Raw genomic sequence first — 12,295 nt, 5'->3', positions numbered from 1 at the left:
CACAACCCTGAGTCTCCTACTGTGCGACCTACTCCATCACATATATATCACTAGAGTACGCCATCAATCCCGTCAACCAAGTCTCCCATAATATCATCCAGTCCTTCTCCTCATGATCCACACTCTCTCCTTCTCCCGGTGCAACAGCTCCTCACCTCCTCCATTGTGCCTCTCCCTTTTTCACAAAGTTCCCCTATGACTGAAGGTATTCCCTCAAAATCACATTCACTACCTTTATCCTCTTCTAGGACCAATGACACTAAAGTCTCTCAGCCTACCCTAATCTATGCCCCTCCACAGCCCATACCTATAACACCCTCTATAACCCCTGGACATCCAATGACAACACGCTCCAAAAGTGGTGTCTTTAAACCATGACAAATCCTTGACCTGTATACCATTACAACATCCTTATCAGAGACCATTGAACTTACCACAATTACTCAAGCCCAAAAATCTCCATATACTGGCGTAAAGCCATGTGTGAAGAATATGATGCACTCCTCCATAATTCTATATGGACCCTTGTACCCTCTCATCCCATATAAAATATCATCGAGTGTAAGTGGGTCTTTCGAATTAATCGGAACCCAAATGGATCCGTAGCCAGATATAAAGCGCGTCTAGTGGCCAAAGGGTTTCATCAATGACCTGGTGTTGACTTCACTGAGACATTCAGCCCTATTGTTAAACCCACAACAATCTGACTTATTCCGAGTTTGGCTATCTCAAAAGGCTAGCATTTACGTCAACTCGACATTAACAATGCCTTTCTACAGGGGACCCTAACTGACGATGTCTTCATGCAGCAGCCTCCTGGCTTCATCCACCCTCAATATCCAAAGCATGTTTGTAAACTACAAAAAGCTATTTATGGACTTCATCAGGCTCCAAGAGCTTGGTACACCGAATTTGGTTCGTTTTTGGCATCAATTAGCTTCATCAACTCTAAGTCTGATACCTCCTTATTTCTTCGTCACCAAAGTGGCAATATATTATATCTTCTAGTATATGTGGATGATATTATTATCACATACAACGGTCCTATGGAAATCAAGGCATTCCTCAAGCATTCAGCAGATCGATTCTCCCTTAAAGATCTAGGAACTTTGAGCTATTTTTTTGGAGTGGAAGCAACATACACATCTTCCGGTCTCTTTCTATCACAATGAAAGTATATTCAAGATCTATTATCTAAAACGAACGTGTAAGATACAAAGGCAGTTACAACACCTCTGTCTATTAGTAAGTCGCTCAAATTATGTGATGGAAGCCCTGCTACAGACCCAACTCAATACCGTCAAATCCTTGGCTCCTTATAGCACTTATCTCTCACCTGTCCAAATATCTCATTTGCGGTCAATAAATTATCCCAATTTATGCATCGACCATCTACTATGCATTGGTCTGTAGTCAAACGAATATTGCGATATCTTCACGGGACTATCAATCATGGCCTCTTTTTTCGCAAACACTCCCCCCTTCATCTCCATGCCTTTGCTGATGCTGATTGGGTAGAGAATTTTGATGACAGAACATCCACATCGAGATATATTCTTTTCCTTGGACCTAATCCAATAAGTTGGAGTTCCAAGAAGCAAAAGACATTTGCACGTTCTACAACTAAAGCTGAATATCGTGTCATTGCCACCGCTGTTATAGAACTCAATTGGGTCATGAATCTCCTCAAGGAACTTGGCATCAACATCAACTTGACTCCTATAATATATTGTGACAATATCGGAGCCACTTATCTATGTGCCAATTCGGTATTCCACTTCCGCATGAAACACATCGCCATCGACTATGTGTTTCTCACGTACATACTGCTGATCAACTAGCGAACTTCCTCATGAAGTTTCTCACCCGCAAATCGCTTTTATCACATCGGTCCAAGATCGGCGTCCTTGACAGAAGTACCATCTTGCGGGGGCATGATAACAATCAAGATCTTCCGTGATAACAACCTCAACAACAACCAATATATAATAACCTCAACAACAGCCAATCTCTCTTCTAAACATGTATAAATATGGAGTATTATGTATTGTTTCAATCAATATAATATTCTTCTTTCTATTTTATTTCTATCAGTCCGAACCAAAATATTAGCAGTAAAAACACAAAACCACCATTTTTATCTCATCAGGAGTTCAAACAATAAATGAGTTCAGAAAGAGTATTCCAAAACTGAGTTGTGCTACACGAGAGATGTGTTAGCATAGACATGAGAAAGAAGCTACGGCATCTCATTTTCATTCCCAAAATGCAAGTCTTGCAGAAGACGTTGGGTGACTTCAAAGAATCCCCGTCAAAGTTGTGTGTTCTTTCCCAAACCGTAGGTGGTCTTTGTTCAAACTCAACTCATATTATCTTCCAAGCCCATTTCTAAGTGATTTGTGACTAGTGCTTTCGGATTTTTAGATTCAAAAATATTTAGAAAGCATATTGATAAGAAACATCTACTCAAGCTCATCAAATTAACCATTCTTTTCATTATTCTGTTAAAAAAATTATGAAGTATTAGCGAAATTTATTTCCAATTGTGAGTACCTTTCTTTCAATTTTGGTCAAAAATTGGGGTTTGTGGATTATTGTCAAAATGTATTTAAATCCTACTCGTTGTTCATATACTTAATAAAATAAATTACAAAATTTATTTTTATAATTGATGGATATATATATATATATATATATATGGAGTGACCATTAGCAAATATACTCGAATCACATATCATTAGATCGATAGTGATTGGACCATGTAAAAAAAATTTATTACATTTATAATTTTTAATAAACGACATACTATTGATAATATCTATATAATCATAAAAACTATTTTCAAAGAGTATCATTTGTTTTTTTAACTTTTTTTTAATTAATTTTGATGATGAGTTTGTAAATACTATATCTATTTAGCTTTTGGTGATGTTCTTTTTCATATAAGATGTCTATGTCAGGTTTTAAATTTTTAACATTTTTTTTGTCTCAGTAAATCAGCTATTTCTAATTCTTGTGGACTCATATTATGTAAGTAATAAAAGAGCATGCTAGATTTTATAAATTAATTGATAAAAAAATAAAATAAAATAAAATTCTTGAGATGTACCTACCTACCTACCTACCTACCTGATGGAAGTCAATTTATGAACTGTTTAATAAGAGTTTGAATATAAAGAATTATTATTATAAAATTTTATTGCAATAAGTTTATACGCATGACAACATTGGAATGTTTGTAAAAAGAAATAAAAATCATTAAAAAAATTATATATTAATATTATTAGAACATTAGAAGAATATGACTAATATGGCAATGAAAATTAAATAGTTACATTATTATCTCGAGTAGATGATTTACTTTATTGATTCTTTTCTTAATCCTCGTTGTAGAGTAGCTGATTTGCATGATTATTTAACTATGATTGTTTATATTTCGATGTTACTATTAGTAAAAAAATAATTATTATTAACTTATATGATCATTATAATAGTGTAACTTATAATATAAATATATAATTTATATATTTATATTTGAATCAAGTTAGTGATCAGAGTTTTAGAACTAATAGAGGGGAGAAATTATTATTGCAGAGATAAAAGAAACCTAAGCGATTGTTAGGCTTGAATTCTGAGCTTGACGTTAATCTAATGACTTCTTTTAAGTTTGATTATAATATTAAAATTTATAATTCTTTAATAGTGGTCACATCATTCGATAATATTTTAAATTTTAATCACAAATAAATAAATATTATAGATGTCAATAGTAGCAGCTACCGAGAAAGTTTTAACATAGGGCAGCAATACATCTACAAACTATTGGGATATGGCCCTCAACCCAAATAAGGTCTAAGTATGTATTGATGATTGAACAAGGAAACTGTTGGTGTCAATAACTTTAAGCCACGTTCTCGGGGCTAATACGGTTAGGTTCGGGTCCGAATGAGCGGGGATCTTCCTGGATTACCCTTGAGAGTGATGAGATAGCCGACTACGTTGGTCCGGTCTCGACGGGACTGTCGTTTCTTCCGGGAGGGTTCCTCGCCTGGGCGCATGGTGGGGGGCGCTCTGTCTTCGTCCCTGCATACAGGTCGGGTCGGGAGAGTTCGACCCGACCCCTCCGACGGTCAAGTCAATCGATAATCCTAGGAGGTTTTCTCCTCTCTTTTTTCCTACTCCCCTCGTTCCTAACGCGAGGATTTTTATAGGGAAGGTCACCGTTATTGATGGGCCCGCTAGCAGGGAGTAGGACCGTACCTGGGAAGGCATCTGACTCCGACGTTGGGGTTGCGTGGAGGACCGAGCTCTTGCAGGATGGCGACGTGCCTTGGTCGGCATTTTGGTCTGTCTCGGCCCGGCGTTGTCAGGTTAGACCGAGGCAGACTACCCATGCATCTCCTCGGTTCGCGTGACCCAAGAGATGTCACCCGGGAGCAGGAGCAGACAACGTCAGTTTGCATCCCATCATTATTATTACCCTCATCATTCTCCCCCCCCAAAGGAAGCCATGCGTTGACCGTTGTTAGGGGGGTCCGGGGCGTGGCTTCTGCTTTCAGTGGTTGTTCCTGCCAGTTTCCTCCTGGTCGGCTGGTTACCATGGTCGACCGGGAAGGTTCCCCAGAGGGTCGCCCTGGCTGGTTGCTGGCCCGTCATCCCGCACGACGCGCGGCCGTGGGGTATGACTTGAGCAAGGCAGAAGGTTCGTGCTGAGGTGTCGGACTCGGGCAGTTTGCGGCCGAGGAACACGGCTCTGGCGGGCTGGCCGCACAAAGGTGGGCTCGGGAAGCATGCACCGAGGAACACGGCTTAGGTGGGCTGACCGCGCAGAGGTGGGCTCGGGAAGCATGCGTCTGAGGAACACGGCTCAGGCGGGCTGACCGCGCAAAGGTGGGCTCGGGAAGCATGCATCCGAGGAACACGGCTCAGGCGGGCTGGCCGCACAGAGGTGGGCTCGGGAAGCATGCGTCCGAGGAACAAGGCTCAGGCGGGCTGGCCGCACAGAGGTGGGCTCGAGAAGCATGCATCCAAGGAACACGGCTTAGGCGGGCTGGTCGCACACCCTTTGGCCGCCACTTCAGACCTCATTTATGGCGGGGTGACGTTTGCCCTATCTGATGCGACGTGCTCCGCGGTAAGGGCGACGATGGGCTGTCGCCCACTCCCCAGGAGGCGAAGGGTAGCTACCGGTGGGATCTTCTCTATAAATAGCGCGCAGATGGTTTCTCGCACGCCTCCTACTGGCGATCTGTTCCGTTGCTCCTTCCAAACCTCATCGCTTCCGTTCAAGTCGGCCCTTCAACCTTACCAACTTTAAGCGCCCGGCCTCGGTGCCAACACGGTTGGGTTCGGGTCTGAATGAGTAGGGATCTTCCAAGTACTTTGACATGGTTGGGTCCCGGGCCTCGTATCCGCCGCTGAGGTGCTCGGCCACTAGCTGCGAGTCGGTGAGGACGTGTATGGCATCCACCTACATCTCAATGGTCAATCGGAGTCCTTCTAGGAGCGCCTCATACTCTGCCTCGTTATTCGTGGCTTGAAAGCCGAAGCGAATGGAGCGTTCGAACGATCATCCGTCGGGGGCTTCCAGCACTAGCCTCGCGCCTGCGCCCTTCGAGCTGGCCGATTCGTCCACGCGCAGGACCTATCCTTCACTAACCCACTCAGAATCCTCATCCTCGGGCTGAGTTAGTTCCGAGATGAAGTCGGCTACCGATTGGGCCTTGATGGTGGTTCTTGGTACATATCGCATGTCGAACTCGCCGAGCTCCACCGACCATTTGAGGAGGCGAACTGCAACATCGAATTTAGACAAAACCTGCTGGAGTGGTTGGTCGGTAATTACCTCAATTGGATGGGCTTGGAAGTAGGGGCGTAGCTTTCGAGCCGTTAGCACGAGCGCTAGTGCCAATCTTTCAATCGGTTGGTACCGCTCTTCGGGCATGTTTAGGACGTGGCTGATGTAGTAGACTGGTAGCTGCTCTCTAGAGGCTTCTTTAGTCAGGACGGAGCTGACCGCGTGTTGGGATGCGGCCAGGTAGATACTGAGTTTCTCCTCGGAAGAGACTGAGGAAAGGCGGGGGAGGTTGGCCAAGTGTTGTTTTACGCATACGAGGGCTTCCTTGCACTTGGTCATCCATTGGAAGTTCTTCGATTTTTTTAGGGCCTGGAAGAAGGGGAGGCATCGATCACCTGATCGGGAAAGAAACCGAGCTAGGGCGGCGAGCCTGCCGTTCAGCCGTTGCAACTCCTTGATTGTCCGAGGGGCCTGCATGCTGATGATTGCTTGGACCTTTTCCGAGTTGGCATCGATTCCCCTTTCGTGTATGATGAATCCGAGGAATCTTCCCGAGCTGACGCCGAAAGCACATTTTGTCGGGTTGAGTCGCATGTCGTATCTTCGCAACGTGGCAAACGTCTCGGCTAAGTCTGTTAGGTGGGCCGCTGCCGTACGACTTTTCACGATCATGTCATCGACATAGACCTCCATATTTCGCCCGATCTGTCGGGCGAACATCTTATTCACGGTTCTCTAATATATGGCACCAGCATTCTTTAGCCCGAACGGCATGACCCTGTAAAAATATACCCCCTGGTCGGTGAGGAAGGCTGTGTGCTCTTGGTCCTCAAGCGCTATCCTGATCTGGTTGTAGCCAGAGAAGGCATCCATAAATGAGAGGCGGGCATGCCCGGCGGTCGCATTGACCAACTGGTCGATCCTCGGGAGAGGGTAGTAGTCTTTCGGGTACGCATGATTGAGATGTTAGGAAATCTTGGGGGCGACATCAGATGTGCACCGGAAGAACAAGAAAACAAAATCCCCGATTCCCAAAGAGATGTTAGTTGTTGTGCGAAGATTGGTGCGCAACCAAAAAAATTACTTATAGAGTAGATTGTGTTACCTAGGGAGATCATATATCCATATTTCCTTGCAGATCTTTAGGAGAGGCTGAAAGAGGTCAAGCGTCCTCCTCTCTAGCGGTGATCCACATAGCAGGGCTATGACGACGCTCCTCAAAAACTTTAGGCTTGCTCTGAGGTGGAGAGGGGAAGGAGAATAGGAGAGGCAAGCAAATGCTCTAGCCTATGAAGCTCTAGCACTAAAATATTAGTGTCAACAACTTTAAGCCGCGGCCGTTCATCATTCAACTTTAAGCAGCGGCCATTCTTTGTTCCTTTCTGTCTTCCTCATTGTCCATCCATCATCCTAAATGGAGCCATGAAAGCATAGTTTTGCATTAATAACACAAATTTTTTTCTATATTTCTTGTGAACTCACTATTTCGGGACAATCTTGAAGATTCAGAATTCATGAAATCAGCTTCCGACAATTCCCATCGCTCCGGTTATACAAAACATCTGATACACTGCACGAAACAGGTCCAATGGTTATCAGGCAATTGATTGTTCAACAGCAAGCACATCATTCATTCACGTTAAAGTTTGAAAGGCTTCATGACAAGCCCCATTGATGGATACCAGAACTTTTGTAGCGGCACACAAAGCACCTTGTCGGTACAACTTCAACAATGTAGGTCTTACTAGTGATGCTACAGCCCCTTGCCTCTTGACAACGAAGGAGTGATCAGCTGAGCATCATCGCATTCATGGCATGTAAGAACCACTTGAGCAATCAAATCATCCTTTCGTCGATCGATCTTTATTCCAGCGTCTTTTCGTGATTTTCTTTACCAAAAACATGTTCTTGTTTCACCATTGCTCATTTGGTGATATCAAGCGAACTCGGGAGTGGAAGAACACAACGTACAGTGTAGCAGCATCCCCCTGCAAGTGGATGGCTCTGTGGCACCTCCTTTCAAGTAATGGTGGGGCATTCAGGGGCCAATCCAGTGACAATGAAGACTACAAAGTGGATGATGTCAACATAATATTGTAAAGATGATGGTCATGAAGATGTTCTAATAGACACTCTCCACTGTCTCCCAATTATGCACACAAAGTTTCGAGGAGTCCCTTCGATTAGCAGGCGGCAGATTTCTGCTCTCTGTCTTGTTAAACAACATCTATCCTTATGATGTTTGATCACATTTGGAGTCTGCATTCACTTTGAATCAGTAAGGCAATGACATATGCAGCTATGACAAGAAGACAGATTCCCTGTTCACAACACAGTGCACAAATCTCGTATCTTCATTCAGTGAACAGTTTGTTGAGAGTGTATGTATTTGGTATCTTGTAAGTGTTCTTATCAATTCTCCTATTTTTTAATACTACATCAGTTTTCTTGAGTTAAAATGATTCTTTTTACTCGTATCGTAATATTCTATTTTTTCCTTGCTCCTCCATCCCTAACACAGTTTCTCTGTTCTGAATTAATCTATGGCAAATCAACATGGCTTTAAATCTTCTCTTCGTCCGTGCAATGCCAAATAGAAAGTATTACAAAAAAAGATAGAAAAAAAGGTCGAATATGGATCATAAAAATGAACCAATAAAGATATAAAAATGACAGTCAAAAGTATCTAAAACTGAAGTTTCGAAATCTGATATTATTAATCAGAGAAAGAAAGAGAAATAAATACCAGCATCTACAACTTGAGCAACCCCTTTGATGGCAGTCCATTACTGGTAACCCCAAGGAACAATCATTTGGTGATATCATTAAACAAAGAGCGAGTCAGATGAGACAACCTCCTCTTTTTCTAAGGTGGAGAAGAAAGCATTTGGAAGCAAACGCAGGTGCGGTAGTGCCGTTCTGGCTTGGAGAGCATTTGGGACATGGCCTAGTGAGAGGGGACGATGGATACAGATTGAGGAGAAGCCATTGCAAAAGCTTCTTTTATCGAACTTTTGTTGCTTTGCCGAGGTGGACTTCACTCATGGTGGAATCAGCTGGTGTCTCTTTCCCCTGGCCAGGATTATTGTACATGATGATGATGCGGACATTGTTTCTGACGAGTGTGATGCCTACTTGGATAAATTGAACCTTATTTGGCTACACCTTAATTTGAGTTCGAGACAAATTTGATAGGAAATTACGGATCTCGATCCAATTCTTAAATAGGTAGTCGATAGAATAAAATTATTGAATATCAAAATTAATTATCTTTTGATTTATTGTTATCGGAGTGCTAATATTATCTTTTGAATTATTTGTAATTAATTCATTTCTTATTGACTTCTAAGAAATTAATTGCTCCAATTTTGATCTGAGCCAGTTATACTATTTTCAAGAAATCTCGTAATTGATCATAACTTTACTAAATTGCATCAAATTTTACTAAAATTCTAAAAGGCAGGCAGGTCTTCTTGATAAGAAAATCTAGATAATTGATGAGAGAAAACAACTTCATTCACATTAGTGCTAACCAAAAAATTTAACTATGGAAAGAAATGAATTCCTCCAAAAATTTACTAAGACAATATATATATATATATACAAGAATTATCTTTGATCTATGTGTTACTTTGCTAATGGCTATTTACTCATTAAAGATCCCTTGCCAAGTAGAAATGTATTTGAACTTCAAATACTGGACTTGCTTTTGAATTAAAACTGAACTTACTCTTTGACTGATAATAACTCTTAAAGTGCAATATTATTAGTTGCTTGCTGTTAGCTAAAATATAAATATAGAAATACTATGTAGGGAAAAATAATAATTTCAATTTTGTTGTCGAAAAAGGGGGAAAAAAGAGAGTTTCTGGGACTACTTTTAAGTGATTTTTTTGCATAAACCCAGGAAAAATCAATGCAAAGTGATTGTTTTTTACCTTCATCTACGCTTGAGGAGAGGACTGGTTTTTGAACTGAAATTGCTCTTTTTTTGACTGAAAAGTTGCTAATACCTTGGGAAAAAGGGTTATTTTAGGGTTTCTTTACTCATTTCTACCCCAGTAAATGAACTCAAATTGATTGAAAAGTTGCTAATACTCCAGTAAAAATCTACTACTTCTGCTGAAGATCCTTATAATTATCCTACTTCTTCTGTTGTCTCGTATCCTATTCTTATTAATGATGTTTCATCTCCTTTCTTCAGAAAGAATCAGGATATTAGATAAGAAGATCATAATTCGTAATAAATTATTATCATAAAATTTTAAGTTTAGATTAATTCATATAATTCGTAATAGATTTAATTAATAATAATAATAATAATTTATTATCATAAAAAAATTTTGGGATGAATTTTGAATCAAACATATTTAGATAAAAAAAATTAATGATTGTTATAATTGAACTGAATAAACTCAAGTTTCATCTTAATTAAATGAACTAACCAACCATTTAGGTTGAAAAAAATATTTTTGATGATAAATTGATTACTTAACATATTTGCTTATATGGAAAATGCATTAGCAATTTGACAAGAGTACTTTACTTATCTAAAATTATTACATACATATATATATATATATATATATATATATATATATATATATATATATATATATATATATATATATTTATCTCAAGTGTAGAGTTTATTGGACCACAGCAAACTTCCCTTCAACCTACTAATTAACAACACATACTACTATCATGCAAAAGCTGGAATTTGTGACTTGTTCACCCCCCGAAACACAGCATCATCAGGCGCCGTAGAGATGAGCCGGAAGCTTTGGCTCGACCACGGCCTGGAGCCGCACCTTCCGCGGCGTCGTCAGCCCAAAGATCTCATCCATATTCAGCTGCTCCGCCGTCACCCCCGGCGGTAGCCTCCATTTGAACCCATGCAGCAGATTGGCCAGGCTCAGATGCACCATCTTCAGGCCGAGGCTGTTCCCGGGGCACATCCGCCGACCCGCCCCGAACGGCAGCAGCTCGAAGTGGTGTCCCTTCACGTCGATCGGGCTGCCCACGAACCGCTCCGGCCGGAACTCCTCCGGAGCGTCCCACACGGCCGGGTCGCGCCCGATGGCCCACACGTTCACCGGCACCCGCGTCCCGGCGGGGATGTCGTAGCCGTCGACGGTGGTGTGCTCGCGGGAGAGCCGAGGCACGAGCAGGGGCGCCACCGGGTGAATCCTCATGGTCTCCTTGACGATGGCCTCGATGTACGGCAGGCGGTGCACGTCCTCCTCCTCCACCCACCGGCCGCGGCCGATCACCCGGTCCAGCTCCTCGGTTGCCTTGTCGAAGGTCTCAGGTCGTTTGAGGATCTCAGAGACGGCCCATTCAATGGTCACGGTGGAGGTGTCGGTGCCGCCGGCGAATATGTCCTGTTCCGTCAGTCCAAGTGGAACAATATATTACCTAAATCGATCTGCGTAAAGACAACCACAACGGAGACATCGGATATATGCAGACCAGAATGAAGGCCTTGAGGCAATGCCTCTCGAGCTTTGACTTCCAGACTGTGATCATCGGCAAACTCCAAGAGCACGTCCACCAGGTCCCTGGGGACGAACGCCTTCCCTTCTCGCCGACGCCGCTCGTTGTGCTCGTCGAGCACGTGCTCCAGGAACCTGTCGAACCTCTTGCCCACCATCTTCATCCTCTTCACATAGCCCTGCAGGTCCAGGAAGTTCAGCCAGGGTATCAAGTCGCCCACGTTGATGACGCCGTTGAGCAGCATCAGCTCCTCGATCATCTCCTTGAACTCCTCCTGCGGGACGATCGCCGCGGGCGCCCCCGACGACACCGACTGCTCCTGCGTGTACTTCCTTCCCAACACGATGCGGCTAATGATGTTGAGGTTGACAGTGAAAATGCGGTCCTTGAGGACGATAGGCGTCTCTGTGGACCTGAAGAGGTCCCGGAGGAGGCCGCGCACCTCCTCCACCCGAATGTATTGGTAGGAGTCCAGCCTCTTGGGGGTGAAGAGCTCCATTATGAAGATCCTGCGTGCCTGCCGCCAGTAGGGGCCGTAAGGCGACCAGTTGATGTTGGAGTAGTTGTCGGCGGTGTACTTGCCGGCGACGGTCTTAGGGCGAGAGACGAAGGAGAGGTCATGGGTCTTGAGGAAGAACTTGGCCATGTCGACGGAAGAGCCGACGACGACCGGGAAGGAGCCGAAGCAGAGGTGCATCAGTGGGCCGTGCTTTTGGGATAGGGCGGCGAGGAAGCGGTAAGGCAGAGGACTGTTAGTGTAAACAACTTTATGCCGTGGCCTCGGGGCCAACACGGCTTGGTTTGGGTCCGAATGGGCGGGGATCTTGTACGGCATTCCTCGAGACCGCCGAGGTGGCCGATTACGGCGGTCCGGTCGGGGCGTTGCGTCGGGAGGGAAGCTTTTCCGCAACGCCGGGAAGAAGTAACCCCGTCCTAGTACCTGCACACAAGTCGGGTCGGAAGCTCGGCCCGACCCCTCCGACGATCAAGTTAGTGACC

General features: G+C 43.7%; 1 pseudogene; it reads right to left on the bottom strand.

The window, feature by feature from the left end:
- Positions 1-10,254: 10,254 nt before the first annotated feature.
- On the bottom strand, positions 10,255-12,008 carry LOC135645228 (trimethyltridecatetraene synthase-like; annotated as a pseudogene).
- Between the last annotated feature and the right edge of the window lie 287 nt (positions 12,009-12,295).

Source organism: Musa acuminata, chromosome BXJ3-8 (assembly GCF_036884655.1).
Source record: "Musa acuminata AAA Group cultivar baxijiao chromosome BXJ3-8, Cavendish_Baxijiao_AAA, whole genome shotgun sequence".
Classification (NCBI taxonomy): Eukaryota; Viridiplantae; Streptophyta; class Magnoliopsida; order Zingiberales; family Musaceae; genus Musa; species Musa acuminata.
This window is presented reverse-complemented; position numbering and strand designations above follow the sequence as displayed.